Genomic DNA, 18128 nt, shown 5'->3' on the forward strand with positions numbered 1-18128 from the left:
TATTTCGAATTCACATATGTATTACTATTAACCTTTTTTTTTTTGTTGTACAAAGCATTATATAGTCTTTATTATCGTTTATTTATATAGGCCCCCACATTATACAGCACTTTACAGAAAATATATAATAATTGAACAGACAAGTGACTGAAGGTGTTTTTTTTTAACAATTTTCTGAAAAAATACTTTAATGAATGAAGGTGTTATGACCTAGGGATCATAGTAACAATATTACTATAAATGTTGGTAGTCTAGTTACTAACATATTTTGTGGATACAAGTGCTATATCCAATTCTTAAATTCTAATTATCTTAAATTTCTCAGTTGCTTCAAAACCTTACCTACGTAACACCTTCATCCCCTTGCCTCTACAATTGGCAACAGTCCCTGCCTACTGTAGCTAATGCAGGTTACACACCACGGTCCCCAAGGCACACTAACAGTCCAGGTTTTAAGGATAGCCATTCTTGAGCACAGGTGTCTTAATTAGTACCTCAGTTATTTTGATTTAGCCATCTGCGCTCAAGCTATTGATATCACTAAAACCTGGACTGTTAGTGTGCCTTGAGGACTGAGGTTGGGAAACATAGCACTAGACTATGTGTACCCAACCCGACATTGGCAGCGACGGGACTTGGCAGGGAAGCCGGCATTGGCAAGTGCATACACAATTGCCAATGTGGGCAGCGACTGCCATGCTGCATTCGGCAGTATGGCCCTCGCTAATGACATCCCCTGTCAGCCCTGCATGTAGGGCCAACGGAGGATGTCACTGATGAACCACAGGAGTCGCATCATCAGCAACATAGCGGGTACACACTAGACTGTGCCTGAAATGTCAGTCTGATCCGCCGGATCAGATGACATATCATCTAGTGTAGTGGTTCTCAAACTCTGTCCTCGGGACCCCACACAGTTCAAGTTTTGCAAGTCACCTAGCAGGTGCACAGGTGTATTCATTAGTCACTGACACATTTTAAAAGGTACTCAGGTGGAGCTAATTAGTTTACTTGTAATTCTTTGAGGAGACCTGGAAAACATGCACTGTTTGGGATCCTGAGGACCAAGTTTGAGAACCTGTGATCTAGTGTGTACCCAGCCTTTGTCTATTTAACAATAACATACATACTAGGGTCACATTAAGACTCTGGTGGATATCAACCCATGACCCTAGCACTGTGATGTAGTAATGTTAACCTCTATGCTGCCACCATGCTGCCCATCTATGCATATTATATAAAATACTATGCAGTGATTTGCTAATAGATTTAAGTAGACACTGTCCCAGTGGATCTTCATTTAAATACACTAACACGCACATTCATTTCTTCTTCAGAAGCCAATTAACATACTAGTATGCTTCTAGAATGTGTGCAGAAGCCCATGCAAATGCCTGGAAAATATACAGGGGTCACTTCATTTTTGTACTCCTGTTTGCTGCGATGCATAACATTCTGCATTGCTGCTTACTGCAGCAATACAGAGCATTGTACTGCCGGGAGGTTCCCCTTGTGTAATGTATAACAAACATATATATTTTCCATGGTGGCATGAAATTGCCTTCACCAACAGCGTAATGCTCCAGTTAACGGCTTCAATTATTCTATGCTGTTTCTACTTTCCTGTGGCTATTTCTTGATTGTGATAAAAACCTTAATGCCCATTCTCAGGCTGGCAGTACAAACTGAAAAACTTTTTAGCAGTTCGATCAATTGGACCTACTTACAGTTTCCATAGCAGACTATGGGAACTGTGGAAACAAGCGAAGAAATGCAGTAGAAATCAATTATTTCTCTGTGGTTTCCCTCCTGTTAAATAGACAAAGCAGTGTTAACTAATTTCTCCAGGAGATAAAGGTGTTTATTGCCATTGGATAAGTAGACCCCATAATCTCCACAGAGATTGTGCCCTGGTAAGAATAGAGTCAGTGCTGTAATTTAGCAATGCTCACTGTGCTACCAGGTGGCCTTATTACTCTGTTTAAAAAAATAAAATAAAAAAATAATAATTTAATACATTTTAAAGAAGTGAGTAGTTAGTATATGTCCTAAACTGTATAAACAAAACTGGTTTCAGAAATTCTTTAAAAAAAAAAAAAAAATACACTCCATAGCATGGACTGTGCTATGCAAAGGAATTTTGGTTTGGGACCTGTTAAAATCAAGTTATTTATGCTCTCCTAGCTATTCCATCATAAATTGGTTATGTATGTGTAGAAATATCTTGATCTTAATTGAAAAGATTGTTGAAGTTTGACATTTTTGAACTCTGTATATGAAAAAGAATTGTATAGCTGTGTGGTTAGATTTAACAATCCAAAGTAATTTATTACATGACTGAGATAATGAAACCTTTGATTTTTTTTTATGGGTCACTGTACACAAACTGTTTTGTTTAAGGCACAAAATTATTAAAATTATTGTATTGTATAAAATTACCTTCAGGATGTGTGTATAAGGTGGAATAAATATAGGTGGAAAGCGCTGCACAGACACACAAGGGATCAAAAGAAGTATAATAAATCACTATTTAATAAACAGTAATACACAATAATATACCTCCAGTCTACTAATACTAAAAGGTTAATGTCTGGAATAGCATGGTACACTGCTAACATAAGGAATAACCCACACCTGTCCATGAAATAGCTTTTGAGTTGATAGTCCCATTACTTTTGACCCCTTAAAAAGTGGGAGGCACATATAGAAACTGTTGTAATTCCTACACCGTTTACCTCATTTGGATGTAATTACCCTCAAATTAAATCTGAAAGTCTGCAGTTAAAGCACATCTTGTTTGTTTCATTTCAAAGCTATTGTGGTGGTGAATAGAGGCCAAAATATGTAAATTCTGTCAATGACCCAATATTTATGCACCTGACTGTATGTCACGAAGTGGTTAGCCACACTGGATACTTGTGATTAGCTGGCTGTCTATGGGAATTTCGAGGAATCTCTGCTTTGACCCATGTCTATGAAGACTATCCGACTCTCTATTGATGTGGCAGGGGGAGAATAATTAATAAGCCTATGGTGCTCCAACATGGGGTCTGCACCTAAACACCATCAGCAAGGATTACCTGCTTAATATTTTATAAGGTTTAATTGAAGAACAACTCCTTTATGTTCAGGGTCCATAGGCTCTACAGGGAAACCTTGGGATGTAGGTGATGGCTTGGACATCCGGGCACTACAGTTTTTTTTTCTCTCCCAAGATGCACTGTGCCACTCTCCCTATACCCTGCCCCCGAGCCAGAGGCACCTCAGTTTCGTTTGGTGCCCAGCCGGAGTCGGGTCACTGTAACGCAGAGGGGACTGTTTTAAAGCCCCAGAAGAATTTTTTTTTTTTTTTAACAAGAAATAACTTAGAGCAGGCAGCGCCGGATTGTCCATTGGACGTCCCCGCTGCTGCTACGTCACCCCGCCGGGCCACGACCCCAGTAGTGATCTATGCTAGCCAGTCCTCGTGGGACTACCTGACTGCAGCCGTATCTACAGGGAGCAGGTAAGGCTGTGTTGCAGTCCTTTCCCCTGGGCCTCAGGGTACTGATGGCAAGTGGAGCCAGGCCACCAGTACTCCTGTGCTTCCACTAGACCACCAGGGACCTTATGCTACACGGGAACCAGCGTCCCAGAGGTTAATTTCCGGCCAGTGGAGGCAGCTTTCTCTGTTACAGTGGCTCCTCCCCTTAGCTCAGCGCGCGCCTGCCGCTTAGGTCTGGCTTGTCTGCAGCACTACTCTTCCCACGGGCATGCCCACTCTGAGGTCTCTGGTGCCCATTTTCTCTATCTGGCTTGTCGCAACTCTCTTAGGACATTGCGGAGCCCGGTCCCACTACATACCTCTCCTCCTGGTCAGCATATGTAGCACTATATCCTACCAGACACTGAGTCTGTGTAGTTGATCTGTAGTGCCATTGTGCAGGTGTTTCTGCATTGTATGTGACTTGTGCTAGCGCTGTCTGTATCTTTTTTTTTTTTTTTCATTACTGTCAAGTAATATTACTATACCTTTCCTCATTTCTCCTGCCTTTACAGTACTGGGTGCTGTCAGGGTGGTTATATTACCTCACATTTATAAGAAATATATTTGTGTGGTTGGTCACTTTTCCTCAGCCATTATGTCTGACAATGAGGATGATGTGCACACTGCTGCGCCCACTCTGCTGTCATGTAAGAGTTGTGCTGAAGATTTGGGCGAGGGAGACATGGTGCAGGATGGATTGTATCAAGTGTCAGTCCTCCAGGCCCCTCTGTTGTCTCAGTCCCGGTGCAAGAACCCACTTGGGCTTCATTTTACTAAGCAACTCATGTCCATGGCAGGAAGTTGGGTGGTATCCACTGCTTTTCCCCATATGGGTTTACCGCAGCAGTCTGTTTTTCCCTCACAGAGACTGTGTCTACAGGTTGCTACAGTGCAGGCACCATCTGTACTTTCACAGTGGATGGATGCACTGTCTACCACAGCACAGAACCTGGCGCCCACATCTACTGCCCTCCAGGCTATGTTGCAGGGTGATAAGTCCCCTAGACCTGATACACGGCGTATGACATTGTCTCCGTCCACGTTATGACTATGACACTGACGACGGAGAAGTTATTGATGTCTCTGACTCAGAACCCTCTTCTCAGGAAGTGGAGTTTAGGTCAAAGATCAATATTCAAGCTCTAATTAGGGCGGTACATGCAGCCTTAGTTATAGAGGAGTTTCCTTGATCTGTTCAGCTCGTGGATCATTTGGAGCTAGCTTGGCGTTCACCTGGAAAGAGATTCCAGCCTCAAAGATGTCTGGCCTTCTGTTACCCCTATCCTGAGGAACACTGTTCCACATGGGGAACACCTCCTGCGGTGGACTCTCATGTTACACGTTTAATCAAAAGTGCTACTCTGCCTATGCCATCCATATCTTCCCTAAATGATCCTACAGATAGGAAGGTAGAGGTTTGCCTAAAATCTATGTACTCTTTCAGGTGCAGCCGCTAGGCAGGCCAAGGTTATCTCATGGGTGGCCAGGGCCATGTAATTTTGGGCAGCCTCCCTGGAGGATTCCTTTTCTACGGATGTTCCTGGAGATCTGGTAACTCTTGTAGGTAACCTCCATGATGCAGATGCATATATTAATGATGCTGCTTTGGATGGCACCCTTTTGACTTCCAGGTTTCGGCTGCTGCGGTGCCAGCTTGCCATTCTTTGTGGCTGTGCTCCTGGAAAGCGGACGCTGATTCCAAGAAGGGTCTGGAAGGTCTTCCTTATAATGGTAAAATCTTGTTTGAGCCTGATTTAGACCAGATTGTGTTGACACATTGGCAGTGGCTAAGTCTTACCTGTCTCCCTTCTGCACCTATGCCTTCAGGGGCTCTGGCCTCGTCCTAAGGGTCAGCCCAACAAAAAGGCTACCAGATCCAGGAAACAGGCATGGAGTGTTCGACGTCAGGCTTCCAAGTCCGAGGATAAGCCCTCAGCCTGACTGGGCAGGCCTCCCCCTGAGGGATCCCAGGGTGGGAGGCCGACTTCTTCAATTCGCCCAGTACTGGTGTCAAACCACCACGGACACTTGGGTAAGATAAGTGGTCTCAACAGTACACCCTTTCATTTCGCAGAAGACCTCTCCACCAATTTTTCTGCACAGGCCCTCCTTCAGACAAGGAAAAGGCCTTATAGATCCAGAAAGTCATACAATCCTTGCACGAGTGACGGGTTATTACTCCACTCTATTTCTGGTTCAGAAGCCAAATGGCTCTCATCAGGTTCCTCAGGGTTCCTCGGATCAGGTTGGAAACCCTACGCTCCATCATACTTGCTATGGAACCTGGGGATTTTATGGTATCACTGGATATTCAGGATGCATACCTGCATGTACCAATTACACCCTCTCACCAGCGTTCTCTCCGATTTGCTATACAACAACTGCATTTCCAGCTTCGGGCTCTGCCTTGGTAAACACCTCGGGTGTTTACAAAGGTTATGTCTATTATGGCGGCCCACCTGCGGGGACAGGGTGTCCGTCTGCTACCATACCTGGACAACCTCTTGTTAGCAGGGTCTCCAGAAGTATTCCAACAACATTTGCAGCTTACAATTTCTGTTCTACAGACTCACGGGTGGTTAATGAATTGGCAGAAGTAATCACTGATTCCATCGCAAAGGATGCTCCATCTGGGAGCACTGTTGGATTCCCAACAGCAGAGGATTTTTTCTGACAACAGAAAAGATCTCCAATTTGCAGAAGCAAGTACTCAGATGTCTCCATAGTCGCCGGGTGTCAATCCACTCAGCAATGCAGGTTCTGGGATCCATGGTGTCGACATTCGATATGGTGGAGTATGTCCAGTTCCATTCCAGGCCTCTGCAGAAACTGATCCTCTCCAGGTGGAACGGATTACCCCATCGGATAAAAGCACAGACAATGGTACGATCTCCGGAGGTACATCTATCCCTATCCTGGTGGTTGAAGACAGCTCACCTCACCAATGAGCGACCCTTTTGGATACCGGACTGGATAATTCTGACGACGAATGCCAGCCTCAGGTGTTGGGGCGCCGTGACAGGTCACACTCTTTTCGGGGTCGTTGGACAGCAGAGGAATCTGCCCTGCCAATTAACATATTGGAGCTTCGGGCCCTCCCGCTAGCCAGACTCCTACTTCACGGAAAACCCGTGCAGGTTCAGTCAGACAATGCCACGACGATGGCTTGCAACAACCATCAAGGAGGAATTCTAAGTCAGGCGGCAATGACAGAGGTGTCATGCATTCTGACATGGGCGGAAGGCCATCTCCCAGCCATATCAGCAGTGTTCATTACAGGAGTTCTCAATTGGGAAGCCGACTTCCTCAGCCGTCACGACATGCATCCAGGGGAATGGTCTCTTCACCAAGAGGTGTTTCAACTTCTAGTGGACAAGTGGGGCCTTTCAGAAGTGGACCTCTGTTATGACCCTCCGGTATTTAGGATACTTAGTATTTTGGCTGTCCTTCAAGCGAGTTTGGATCTTGGTCTCCGCTGAAGGTGCGTGTTACGGCTCTATCAGTTTAGCTTCAACGAAGGATTACCGGATATTCGTACTTTCCTACAAGGTGTCCTTTGGATTCCGCCTCCCTTTGTCCTTCCTGTGGCTCCTTGGGATTTGGCTTTTGACCTTAAGGCTCTCTAGAGCCCTCCATTTGAACCACTGGCCTCAATGGATCTCAAATGGTTGACAGCTTAGACTTTGTTTTTCTTCTGACCATAGCTTCGGCCAGAAGGGTGTCCGACTTGGGGGCGCTCTCCTGTCGCTCCCCATTTCTGATTTTTTTTTTCACCAGGACAGGGCGGTTCTTTGGACTCGCCCTGGGTTCCTTCATAAGGTGGTCTCTACTTTCCACATTAATGAGGAAACTTTTGTTCCGGCCTTTCAATCCCCAGACCTCTCGGCAGGTGAGGCCTCATTGGCTGTGGTACTTTCTCTCAGGATTTGTGGACCGTACCAGTTCTATTCGGAAATAATCAGACTTCTTGTTTGTCTTCTAAGGTTTTCACCAGAAGGGCTGGCCAGCCAATAAACAGACTTTGGCTAGGTGGATTCGTATGACGATATCTGAGGCTTACACTCAAGAGTGCCTTCCTGTTCCACCTTCTGTTACTGCTCATTCTTTTCGGTCTGTGGGTCCATCATGGGCAGCTCCCCGTGGCGCCTCAGCTGCTCAGCTTTGTAAGGCGGCCACATGGTCATCTGTCTAGAACCTTTTTTTTTTTTTTTTTTTCTAAGGCTCTATGCATTTGATACCTTTTTTGCCTCTCAGGTAGCTTCCTTTGGGCGCCGAATTCTCCTGTCGGCTCAGGAGCGTCCCCACCCTTAAAGGACTGCTTTGGGACATCCCCAAGGTCTCCCTGCGGAGCCTATGGACCCTGAAGAAGAAAATTAGATATGGTAAGAACTTACCTTTGTTATCTTTCTTCTAAGTACATAGGGTCCACAGGACACCCACCCTGACGCTTCAGATGGGCTTCGCTCTGGTCGCTAGTTTTTCCTTCTCCTGTGTGAGAATGTGATTCCTGTGTGTTTCAGACTTCCTTCTCTTTTATCCTCCTTCGGCTTTTTACGAACTTAATTGCCTCTGGCTCGGGGGCGGGGTATAGGGAGAGTGACACGGTGCATCCTGGGAGAGAAAAATTAACTGCGTGGTGCACGGATGTCCAAGCCATCGCCTATCACCCCAAGGTCTCCCTGTGGACCCTATGGACTTCGAGGAAAGAGATAACAAAGGTAAGTTCTTACCATATCTCTCGTTTTTATAAGATTTGTTTTAATTTGGAGTTCGTCAAGGATTTATATGATTCAAAGTCCTCTTATACGCAGCATTTATGTAATATGTGCCACAAACACAATCTGGATTCAACTGAAAAGCTTTGTTTGACTCCCCATAAACTTTCATCTCAGGGATTGCCACCAGATTGATCAAATACCTAGCTCTCTAGTTATCTGGGGATGGCAGTGTTCATCAAAAGTGATCTAAATTTTAGTTTTTGGGAGTAGTTCTCTTTTTAAGAACCCCTCAAGTACACAGAATTATTATACATATGTAAGCTAAAGTAAAAGAGAATTGTTGTGTTACATGTGCACATATTACTTCATGTGTAAGTGGTGGTATCGGTGTGGTTTGGCATTGTTGCCTCTTTTTGTGCCGTAAAACCTTGTCCCACCATAGATAACACAGGTAAAGATTAAGTCATAGGGAAAAGGACCGGTTTAGAAATTGACATTAAGGGGTAGATTTACTACACTTTCTAAAAATGAAAAGTGGTGGTGACCAATTTGATGCCTGCTATCATTTCCCTATTGCATCCTAGAAAATGAGACCGAATCTGATTGGTTGCTATGGGATACATCACCACTTTTTCTTTTTTTTGAAGCTTTGGTAGATCTACTTCAGATTCAATTCTTCTTATAATTACATTAACGAGTGAAAGTCTAGATGAACATGCAGATTCATGCATACACAGCTAGGTACATTATACCATTATTGGGCCGATTTGCCAATCGGGTGGTCGACCTGATTTATTGTATAATGTGTAGGCATGAGCATTTCACCAATAAAACTGTCCCGATATCGTGCAGTCTGGATTCTCGATAACATTATTTAACAGCCATTCTGACATGATATACAGGGTGGTCCAGTGTCTACTACATGATATGGGAGTGCGGTCAAAACTTTTTTTGGTGTTTCACCAGTATGGCGGCAAGGAGTTTGGCAACTGCACTATGAGTAATAGGTGGGCTTTTTGGGTGACATTGGATGAAATCATTTGCAATAGCACGTGTGGGTTCGTTCTCCAGTTTTTAAGACAATCTCAACACGTTCTGTTTGTGTTAGACCCATTGTCATTAATGTCACTACCTGCAAAATAAAACTCTGTTTAAAACTTGACAATGAATAAAGATATAAGAAAAACAATGGTGTTATTTATTTTAACATAAAATTTTGTATCCATGTGACACATCACATGACTACCTTCCCTTTTAAAAAATGTGAGTTTCATCCCAGATTGCCGACTTCAAGATCCCCGCCATACTGGCGACATTAACTAAAAAGTTTCCCCACACTCCCATATCATATGTGTTAACATTGGATTAATATTTCTTTACTCATTTCCTTTTTAGAAGGGTGTTTCCACACTTATGGACTATTCTGTGTATCAGTTGCCATATAATTTTGTTGTAGAATCCAAATATACCATCAGAAATGTGATATCCCTTAAGGTTTTTGAGAAGTTTTGTGTAAAGAGGTTTTGTAAAATTTTAATTTGAAAATGAAAGTATTTAGTCTCAGTACTTTTCGGGAAGACTCCCTTCTGCTTGCTCTACTGGTATGCATCTTGCCCAGACTCCTCATCCTCTGTCATCAAAGTCCTACTCCTCATCTTCCTCATTCTCCTCAATGCTGGTCCTGGGGCAGAACCCAACTCTTAGCGCTGGATGCTATGTTTGTTGGCTCTTGTCCCAGCTCCTGGCCAGTGTGCAGAGGCGGAATTAAATAGGTAGCTCCCCAGACTGTACTGTGACCAAAAGTAACTGGGGGGGGTTCTCACAGTGGGCTGCTTCGTGACGGAGCCTCTGCCTTTTGTGTCCCAGCACTCTGGCTTATGGCTGATCACCTTAAGGACAAATGTGGTCCTCACGCCACTGGCAGTGACCAGTGTAAGTGGCGATGATATTTTTGTTTTAATTTCTCCATTTTAAATCAGTGGTGGTCTTTTTTTTTTTTTTTTTGTGTGTGACTTAAATGTAGTTGCACTGCTGTTAGGTTTGCAAGGTGGATTCATAAAGGACTGCTGTTTTCTGTGTTTATGGGATAGCAGAGATACTAAAAATTACTATATCACAAAAGTGACTAGAAAGAAACCTATGTTGCTGGAGAGAAGAACATCAAGTACATTCCATTGGTTGAGTCTCACAAAATAATTTTACCTCCGCTTCACATGAAGTTGGGCCTAATGAAGATTTTTGTGAAAGCTCTGGATGAAGAAGGCCAGGCTTTCAGTTATCTGAAGGAATAGTTTCTGAAGTTAAGTGAAGCAAAGCTATAAGGCTCTTTTCAGTTCCCAAAGTATCCACGCACAGCAGCCTTGATGAAGGACCAAGTACAAACATCGATCGGCTGCGTGCGAACGCAGCCATGCGATCAAAGCTGAATAAGGCCCACAGTCCCTTCTTCAAAAAGTGTGTCCATCATCCTCAATAGTCTAGGATCAAAATCTAGAAACCACAAAAGAGGACAATGTGCCAACAGTGCAGTATGTAACTGAAAATTTGTGTAAATTCTTACATACTAGTGCTCTATTGTTTATATAAATATATTGTAAAACGGATACTTGAAATAACAACTCTGTAGGCAGATTTCCGGTGATTACACAGTGTCTTTTTACTTGTGCTTACAATCAGCCATGCTCTCTCCCAGCATAGCCCTTGATCCCTGGCACTACAGTCACTTGTGCCAACTCGCTGGCTACTATTCAGCATCAGTGCGTGGAAGACTAGGTGAATGAGAGTTTTAAACTCTTCCTCTGCTATGGATTTCTTGCTGGCTCTGGGCAACTTTAAAAAACCAGAATTCCATATTACCAGTTCAAGCTGTGCAGCCCAGAAAACTCGGAATTCCAAACTTCTATTGCTTCTGCAGAATGTGCAGGTCTTGTTCTCCCCTCCAATAGAGGGAGCTGATCCCACCAGAATGTGGGCAATTCAGGTCAGAGATGACCCCTTTCACCACACATCCCCCCCCCCCTTTGGCTTTTCCAGGCTTATGGAAGCGCACTTTTCCCTTCGCAACAGCCAAGACCATTCAGCCTTTTCTAACTTTTGGGACAACGCGTCAGCATTTCTATGCTTAACCCCAGGCCGATGCTGTACGACACACTTGTATTGTTGGAGGATCAAGAGCCAACGCGTAACCCTGTTAAGGTGCATCCACCTCAAGGGTACATGATCTTTGACTAGGATAAACTCCCTTCCTAGGGGATACTACTTTGGGGGTTTGACTGCCCACTTGATCGCCAAACATTCCAGCTCGACTACAGCATACTTTTTCACGTGGCAACAATTTTCTACATGAGTAGAGGACTGGCTTTTTTTCTCCCGTAATGGACTGTGACAAAACAGCTCCCAAGCCTATCGTGGAGGCGTTGGTTTGCAGGACAAAGGTTTTTTGGAAATCAGGTGCCTGCAGAACCGGTTTGGAACACAGAGCTGTCCTCATATCTTCCCAGGCTGCTTCAATTGTTTTGGTCCAGAGAATTTTTTCCGGCTGAACCTTCTTACAGGTCCCCTTCAGGGGTAATGCTCTGGACGTAAAATTTTAACTGAATTGGCGGTAATAGCCTACCAACCCAAGGAAAGTTATCATTTGTTTCTTGGTGGAGGGTCTTGGCCAGGATTGAATAGCCTTCACCTGTCCATTGCCAATCACATACCCTAAATCAGTGGTCTCCAACCTGTAGCTCGCGGTCTTAATTTTGGTAGCTCACCTAGCTGCAGTACTGCAGAGTAAACTAGGAGAAAGTGACCTCTCTTGACGTGCTTCTCTATGGTTCCACACATGGTGTCTACGCTATGGCGGAGCGAGTGACTCCTGCCCAGCCCTGCTGGGAAAATCACGCAGCACCCCTGCCTATACAGTATCTTTTGCTCCTCTGCTGCACGTACCTCCTTGGAGCCGGTAATTAACAGTGAAATGTGCCTGTGCTTAAATTTTATTTACAAACTACAACAATATCACTAATAATTAAATGCATTGTTGTTCTCTATGAAATATTTTTAATTTTCATTAAATGATCTTCAATTGTTCGGTTATTAGCCAAATTTTTTTTCTACAATTTTAGCAGCTCTTCAGGAAATTTTATTTTACTAAAGTAGCTCACACCTCAATTAAGGTTGGCGACCACTGCCGTAAATAATTGGCCTCTGAAAGTCCAGTGGTACACTTGGCTGGTTTAGCCGTAAACCCGTGCTGTCTTGCGCTGTTTAGCACTTCTTGGACTTTGGTCAAGTGTTCTTCCCAATTTTCTGTATAGATGTGTCATCTATTGTTCACTCTAGGTCCGGCACTGGACCTAGAGAAAGGGCACATCTGCGTGTTTCAGCGGGGCACCACGCTGGAGGGCAGGGTGCTTTTTCACCCTTTACAAATAGTGCAGGGCGCAGCGCCCCACTAAAACAGTCTAGCGGGAACGCTAGTCTAGATGGGCTACAGCGTACCCCTGGTGTGGCCTCAACAGGCGATCCATGGCACGCTGAAATGTCGCTGGTGCCCAATGAAGGCCAAAAGGAAGCATTTTATACTGATACAGGCCATCAGGCATCGAGAAGGCAGTCTTCATCTTGGTGGTCTTACTTAGGGGAATTTGCCAATTTCCCTTTGTGAGGTCCAGGGTTGTAAGATACCGGCTACTCGCCAAATTTTCTACTAATTCGTCCACCCATGGCAGCAGGTTTACGTCAAACCTGGAATCCTGATTCAGCCGCCTAAAGTCATTGCTAAAACATTTGGCTCCTGATAGTTTGGGGACCAACACAATAGGACTTGACCAATTACTTCTGAACTCCTCAATGACCCAAATTCTGAGCATCTCTTTCACCTCTTGTTGGACTGCTTGCTGCCATGCCTCGGATGCGATACAGTCGCTGCTTTACAACCACTCTTTCAGGTGTATTTATCTAATGCTCTTCTAAGGCAGTGCACCCTGGCAGGGAAGAAAACCCATCCTGATTATTGAACTAAGGCTTCCGTTTCTTTTTCGCTGTTCTGCTGACAATCTGTCCGTCAGCAAAACTTCTATAGGGCCAGGCGAACTAGAGCAGCCCCCAGGGACCTGAGGGGTGGCTGTTTCCAGCATATCAATGGCAACCTCTGTATTGGGTATAGCATCTCTGCAAATATTTTTGTCTGGCTGTAACCAGGCAAAGTGTTGCGGATTTCTTTCCTCTGAAATTAATTGCACAGAGGTTCCCTCTCCAAAGAGTACAGGCCGAGCTTTTCCACTCTTCTTCCTTTTGCGAAGTAGGGCCTTGGAGACTTTACAGTGGCTTTGTCTCTGCAGTTCCTTTAAGAACTCAACAAATCCTGGGACATTGCGTCCCAATATCCTAGGATAGGGTAGCTTACAACCACCTCCATAAGTGCGCCCCTTTATGGTGAGGCTCACTCACACCCGGGAAAAGTTTTCTGTGTACCCATGAGCGCAGAGTACTTCAGCTAACCCTGGCACCTTTTCCAGCTTGAAGTCAGTCTTATTTATACCCCTTTCACATCTGAATTCTGGGACGCAACCAAGATTTTGATTACAGCCCCATCCTGGCTGAGACCCCTTTGAGACTGGTGTCCCGTTCCAGCACTAATGCCGGGTCAATGATTTCAGCACCATCACGTGCTGAGTCTGCGCTTGGAGATGAGGTCATCTTCAAAGAGCCAGCTTTTCCTATGCAGTCAACGGGACCCGGGTTCCTTTGACCCAGGTTACCTGTTCACACTGCACCGCGAGCCAGGTTGAACACTTGTTCAATGCTTCTTGTGACCAGGGTTGAAAACCTGGGTGGCTCAACCTGACTTATCTCAACCTGGCCTTTCACACTGCACAGTAACCCAGGTTGCTGCACGTTCACATGCAATAATCCAGGTTACTGCGTGTAGTATGAAAGGGGTATTATATTCCTGATGGTATAGTTATATCCCCAAACCACTGGGTTAAGTCAAGAAGCCCACATTCTTATGATTGTGCTGGATACAAGTAATCCTGTGAATGATTTGGCAGATGGACAGTTGCAAAGCTTTCATGTTGTGCGTAATGTGTCCTTGCAGGTGCACATAAGATTTCCATCAACTAGATATCTTCCTCTCCACTGCCCTTTGAGCTCAGATTAACAGATCGTGGTCAGGCCTACCGCAGTAAGGAAAGCTTCCTAATTAGCTGCCTCACCCAGTCCCAGAATAAACAATTCTTGGTACTCTACTGCCAGATATTATAAACTAACAGTCTAAGGGGTGGGAGCTGGTGCTTGAACTTTATTCCTATGAAACACGTATTAAAAACAATTCAAGTTAACGTAAAACCAATCAAAAACCATACACCTCTACTAGTGCTAACACCCACCTAAATAATAGGAATCCATGTAAATTACTTATAATGGCCATAAACTCAATGAACTTGAACTTTGGATGGCTCTTTTAAATATAGATTATAAAAAGGGTGAGAAAAACAAACCAAAACAATTTAATTAGGAGCATCTGCATGGCAGTTCATGTGTATCTGTCTTCCAGTTGGAAGATGTAATCTTAAAATATATGCTGGGATCAATTATAACTTGTTATAGACCTAAATGAACAATAATGTAGGAATGTATAATAAAATGGCATATATCAGTTATTAAGGCATCTAGTTGAAGGAAATGTTCCCCTTAGTAATATTGGTTATTAATTCCTACATGTGTACTAAAGAGCCCTGTAAAAGCGATCGTGCGTCGGCGGCAGTTTTACTGTGCACCTGGTCTCTAAATACTATGTGTTTGTTCGTCCTCAGCGAAATCCCAATAATATCTTGATTATAACACGCTGATCGTGGCTGATGCACACAGAACGATCTCTAAATATAATGTGTCTGTCTGTCCTCAGCTAAATCCTGTTAAAATGCCTTGGTTATAACACGCTTACTGTGGCTGACACACGGGATAGATCCGTGTGCAGCCGTAATAATAGATACTGATTCTTAACACAAATGCCACATGAAACTTCGCTTCCGTTCACGAATAAGCATGATCAGATGCTGAATGAACACAGCATATGAATTGTAGCGGTTACATGCTGATGATGGAGATAGTGATTCAGTTAGGAAATAACGCTATTACTGAGCTCCCTTTAAATTATCCGGGAGCAAACAGTTACAATGTAATATAGACAAGTGGATTACTATGTTACATAGATCTGTTACATTTGTTACAATGGAGTTTTTGAGTTGTAATAGCAAATAAAACTTGATTACTGTTAGAAATATTTAGCTATTGGGATCTTGAAGATATGATTTGCACGAACAAATCCAAGCTGAATTATCAGAATTGAATTTCAAAGTGAGGAGACAAATTACTTTGCTTCAATAAATATATAGTATTATACAATCTCCAAGGTATAGGAGATACTCATAGGTGTCTTTAGGCTTATGGAGATGTGCAATATAAATGTGTATTGATATACCGTATATGATCCCTTGCTGACCTATATCATTATTATACACTGTTCCTGTTAAATAGGAACAAATCTGATTAGCAACCGTCCTCCATCTAGACACAAATTTTCTAATGGATTAAATATAGACTGACTACACACTATATATAAATAGAAGAAGATGCAGTAACAGGCATCAGTGAAACACAAAATAATGTTTATTACACATTTTTCATATCTATAAACACTTTCTATTATTACGATCTACTAAACTTTTGAGTATATTTCACCATTTTTAATTCAATATGGATACATTTTAAATTATAATTGAATAAAAGTTTTATAGTTAAGCTGTGCACCATATACAGATCCTTTCCCCTTTGATTCTACTTGTACTGTACTATCTGTGGTAGCACCCCCTAATACATACGATTATTTAACACAGATTTAAGATAATTAGGGGTTCCTTTTGTAAACTATCAAATAATAAAAGTTCCTGTGCAATAGACCCTTTCATTTGGTTCCTTTATGTACTAAAACATATGCTGATGAATAGTTTTATAAAATAAAAATAGGATGTAGACATAATAAATGACTATGCCTATCAATTTTCTCTTTAGCTACATATTCAACCCTGCTTGCATTGCTAGCAGCCAAGTGGCCTAACATTTAGTGAATGCATGCTTACTACATTATTAGTGAGCAGCAGTCTGATCTAAGAAGAAAAGACTTTACCTAGAAAACGAGTCCTATTGTTAACACACAAGCGGCAGCATCAAAACAGAAAAAAAAGAGAATCGAAATATTTCTATTAATGTTTGAATACAGAAAAAAAATATATAAAGAAATTGATTTCCCCAAGTATTAATAATATATATGCCAGGAAATGTCAGGAAACATGCTGCTCTGAGAATTGGAGATGACAGAGAATAAAACCTCTGTATGCCTTCATGCTGTGTGCTTGGATTTTCTGTGGCTTTGATAGAGCTGGTTCTAAAGCATTTCCCAGCATCCTGCCTCATGTTTAGTGGCACATAGCATTTCACGGGGGTCATTCATGGAAACTGAAATGGAAAACCAACCATTCAGATGCTGTTCTTTTTCTAGTACAGGTTAGAGCAGTGGTTCTCAAATGGGTATGGTATAAAAGATCTCCATGAAAAAGATAGACAATGTCTAGATTGATCCCACACAGTAGACAGTCAATAGGTAGACAGTGACAAAAGGTCGACAAGGATGAAGATAGACTGGTACAAAAGGTTGACACAAAATTGGTTGACACACAAATGGTCGACACTTGTTTTTTTTTTTTCTAACCCTAATCTTCACCTTAACCCTTCCCTTGGCACCTAACCCTAACTGTCCCTCCTAGACCCTAACACTCCAGTAAGTGCCGAACCATCCTCCCTAGTGCCTAATCCTAACAGGCAGGGTAAGTGCCTAACGCTAATCGTCCCTCATATAGCCTAACCCTCCATTAAGTGTAACACTAAAAAAAAATGTTAACCATTTTTGTGTCAACCTTTTGACACTATCGACCTTTTGTACCTGTCTGCCTATTGACTGTCTACCATGTGGTGTCTATCTAGACCAGGGGTGGGGAACCTTTTTTCTGCCAAGGGCCTTTTTGATATATATAACATTATTTGCGGGCCCGGTGCAGGCCACGTCCCCTCCGTGTGATGTCACATGGGGGCGGGGCCACAATCGCCGGTGATTACAGCAATGCCCGGAGCATCCTAGGGATGCTTCGGGGAGCTGTTAGGGCAGCGGTATGACCGTCTGAAGTGTACTAAGGATGCTCCAGGTGGCACTACTGCATAAATTCTGCCTGCAGGGTGCAATTCTAGGCACCCTGCTAGCCAGAAGAGGCTAGCAGAAAAAAGCTGAGGGCCAGACCAAATGATTTTGCGGGCCTTATACGGCCCCCGGGCAGGAGGTTCCCCATCCCTGATCTAGACATTGTCAACCTTTTTAATATAGATCTATTGACTGGAACCCTTCTCAATCTCTGCCCACAGGACCCCAAACAGTTCCCGTATTCTAGAAGAATCATAGGTGTATTCATTACTCATTGGTACATTTTAAAGATCCACAAGTGGAGCTAATAATTTCACTTGTGATTCTGAGGGGATATCTGGAAAACATGCACTGTTTGGGATCCTGAGTACTGCGTTTTAGAACCTGTGGGTTAGGGAATGAAGGCAAATGTACGAGCAGCGCAACTTTTTTCCAGTCGTCCTAAAAGTCCTACGAAGTCTCACACAAGCACTCCAACTGTCAAAATACTGCATGCATTCTTATTGTGATGCTTCACTTATATTTCCAAGTGTCAATGAAAATGTTTCATTCTGATATACAGGATTACATCTTTTTATTACCACCCACTATCAGGCAGAGCAATACAATTCAGTACTGCTGGCCTGGGTTTTATATCAAT

At 43.3% G+C, this 18128-nt stretch overlaps 1 protein-coding gene across 1 annotated transcript in view; it reads left to right on the top strand.

Annotated features, from left to right (window-relative positions):
* Window positions 1-18128, top strand: part of ATP10A (ATPase phospholipid transporting 10A (putative)) — a 196016-nt gene that overhangs the window by 93931 nt on the left and 83957 nt on the right. The window lies entirely within an intron of this gene.

Source organism: Taudactylus pleione, unplaced genomic scaffold, assembly GCF_031769625.1.
Source record: "Taudactylus pleione unplaced genomic scaffold, aTauple2 ptg000609l, whole genome shotgun sequence".
Lineage (NCBI taxonomy): Eukaryota > Metazoa > Chordata > Amphibia > Anura > Myobatrachidae > Taudactylus > Taudactylus pleione.